The 3,331-nt window shown below is 54.3% G+C and overlaps 1 protein-coding gene across 1 annotated transcript in view; it reads left to right on the top strand.

The window, feature by feature from the left end:
* Positions 1-3,331, top strand: part of ATP2B2 (ATPase plasma membrane Ca2+ transporting 2) — a 209,665-nt gene that overhangs the window by 26,026 nt on the left and 180,308 nt on the right. The gene's annotated exons all lie outside the window — the stretch shown is intronic.

The following is a 3,331-nucleotide window of genomic DNA, read 5'->3' as shown; positions in this document are numbered from 1 at the left end:
CCTGCTTCCCCTCAACAGGGGGAGCGATAAAGAGCCCAAAGCTCACAGAGAGGACACAGCAGGCCTCTGAGTGCATCTGATTCTGCCTCCTTCAGACCTGTGTGGACCTACCTCATCTGTTGCCCTTGTGCAGATTTCCTCCATCAGACTGGACCAGGCTGACCACTCATCCCTAAGCAGACTGACCCTCTCCACTCCCCACACTACTGGCCCTCGGACCTGTCCCAAGGGATAGAATGTGGTCTAGACAACTAAATACCATTTGAAAATCAGATTGGGCTGGCTCTCCCCTCATCCCCAACCTATTTCTCATGCCTTCCCCCAACCTGACCCTCGCTTCATGTCCACCACAAGCCAAATCATGCTGGAGGCAGAAGCTATCAGTAATCCTAGCCAGCCTCCTGCCTCCCTCTCCCTCTTCCCTGTGGATGACCCTGACCTGTCGCTTCCAACTTTCCCAGAGTTGCAACACTAGTGTCATTGTTTGTCTGATTTCACAACACCTCTGCCTATCCAGTCCTTCCTACCTCCCAACATATCCTGGAAGGACAGGTCAGATCCCCAGGTATGTCTGCTTCAGGAAAGGGAGGCAGGGCAGGAGACAAATGTCTGTGGCCAGACTCCACTGTCAAGGATGACCTTGGGCAAGCCATCCTTTTCTTGAGGCCTCAGTTTACTCAGTCAAAATCATATAGCAGCAGATTCATTCAAGGTTTTACTATGGCATTTACCACATACTGGGAGCTGGGAGTCTGGTGTGGTCAGAGGTGAAACAGAGGCATGAACTAATTCTTTTAGTGGAATCAAGAAGGATCGTCTGAGGAAGAGGCATTTGAGTTGGACTTTGAAGGTTGTGCTAAGGAGTTTCTTAGAATAAGGAAAAACTTTCAAACTATGCTACTCAACACTTGGGCTGCGTCAGAAGTTGGGTTTATCCCATAAATGGGGTGTGGATGCAGAAGTACACAAGGCCTGGAACACCAAGCAGATGGGAGCTTAGCCAGGTACCAGTTCTAGTCTTAAATTCTGGGAACCAAAATCCCTGAGCTCCTGAGAGTTTTATATTTGTTGGTAAAGGCCCAGCCCACCCCAAACAAAGGCTAGTGAGTAGGCAAGACTCGAGAATTCTAAGTGGATGAGTGTAGGGTATCCCAGCCAGCCCATATCATGGTGACCTTCACAGGTAGAGAGCCCTGGCTTGGAGTCTCAGCCTTCGGTCAAGGTTTGGCTTATCCCTTACTGTCAGAGGGACCTTGTCCTGGCCACCACCCACCTCTGAGACATGTACATCTCCTTCATCTGTAACTCGAGTGTTCACAGCAGCCACTCTAGCAGCGATTGTGAGGATCAAGCATTTTACTGTTTTGCAGGTGCTGAGAGGGATTGTTATTGTTGATATGGTGGTTCCTAACCAGCCCCTTGTCGGGGTGTGTGTTTTGTAATCAGGGAAAGTGATTTGCCCCCCAATGATGTTACAGTAATAAGGATAGGATTCCTGGCACAGACTCGTTTGCTTGGACCACATGTGAGCTGCAATGGGCCTTTTACCCTCTGCCTTTCTTTGCCCATCCTCACTCCAGCCTTCTTAGAACACTTTTACTTGGCCCCATGTTGCGGGAGGGATGGGCAGAGGCTGCCTCTAGGTCCTCGAGGAAAGGAGACTCCTGACCTGGCCCAGCCCTGGGATAGGGGCTGACTTAGAAGTCTGTATAGAAGGGGGCAGTAGAGTCCCCCCATCTGTACCCCTAAGAAGGGGGACAGTGTGGGAGCTCCCTGTCCCAGGCTGTTGGAGAAGAACAAGAGCTTTTCTGGGAGGGGTCCTGGGCTGATCTGTCACAACTCCTACCTTGCCTGCCTCAGTGGAGCCCAGGGCCACCCAATGCTCAGCATCCTTAGTTTCTTAGCATTAAGGCCACTCTGCCTGGCCCAGGGGTAGAATAGGACCCTTTGGTAGGGCTGAGAGGGTGAAGAGTAAGGGGGTATCAGCGTGGTCCTGCTGGCAGAGGCCCTGCTACTGGTGCTCCCAGCTCTCTGCTTCCTGCGGCCCCTCTGCCCGACCAGGTTCTGATTTTGGTGCAGTGCAGACTTTCAGCTTAACGAGACAAATTGATATTCTGTGCCAGCCCAGGGATGGAGCGGCAGCTTGGGACACTCTGGCGGGCAGCTCAGAAGTGGGCAGAGGGTGGGGGCCGGGGAAGGAGGCAGCTTCCATCTGGAGCTGCCTCCTGGGGCAACTCCCACCACTGCCCTCTATGCACCCACTCCACGCTGACAGGTGCACTGATACACCGTCCTGAAGGTCCTTCCACCTTCAGTGTCCTCCTCCCAAGCAGGGCACCCCCTTCTGGAGTGGGCAGGGCAGTGAAGAGGGAGGCTTCAAAATCCAAAAGAAGCCCCTTCGCCCACTGCGACCTCCTAACCTTGCTGCTAAGGCTCTCCTCCCACCAGTCTGCATTTAAAGGGGCAGCAGGTCTGTCAGAGATGAGTCAGGAAGAAGAGGGCAACTGGCTGGGGGTGCAGGGTGAGGATGGGGGAGTCCATTCCCTCAGGACTCCTTGTTGGGGGGTCCTTGAGATCCTCTGGACATCGTCAGTCCCCCAATATGGTCAGACCCCAAATAATTGCAGATGTCACCACAGATTATGTGGATGCACAAGACATGCAGACACCCCCACCGTTGGGCACCTGTCAGCAGAGAAATCACCCCTTAAGAGAGTCTTCTGCCAGACCTGCAGCCTTCAGGAAGTTGGGGGTGCCCAGAGGCAAGCCACTGGGTTGCAGGAGTAGCATTGAGATGGCAGGCAACAGGGAGCTCACTGCAGGCTCCACTCTACGGGCCCTGCAACACAGATGTGTTTAGTCTGTGTTAAGTCCACTCCTCCCCCCATGTGACCTTTGCCCCTCAGGTATGGGACTGTCCTGACCAAAAAGAGGGAGGGATCGGATCCCCTGCCCAGCCATAGGAGCCCCTCAGAAAGTAAGGGAGGACTTAGGGCCATTCGAGCAAAATCCTCCCCTCTCTGCTATCACTACCTCACCCCCTCCACCGCTGGAGAGACCTCTCCCCTTCTGCTTAGCCCCAACCCTACCTTCACCATGCCCTTGACATTCCTTCCTACTTTGAGGGAGCAGGCAGATTCCTGGGACTCTGCCAGCTTTAGTTCCTCATGATCCCACGGGAGGAATTAAACCGCAAACAACATCGTGGTGGTTCGGTCCACGCACCCCCACCCCCTACTCTCCTCCCTTGTCCCCCCAGCAGAACAAGCCCTCCCCCGTCCTCCCGTCCCCTCCCCCAGCGTCGGGCGGCTCAGCGGCAGGGGCGGCTTCT

This window comes from Pteropus alecto, unplaced genomic scaffold, assembly GCF_000325575.1.
Source record: "Pteropus alecto unplaced genomic scaffold, ASM32557v1 scaffold75, whole genome shotgun sequence".
NCBI classification, from domain to species: domain Eukaryota; kingdom Metazoa; phylum Chordata; class Mammalia; order Chiroptera; family Pteropodidae; genus Pteropus; species Pteropus alecto.
This window is presented reverse-complemented; position numbering and strand designations above follow the sequence as displayed.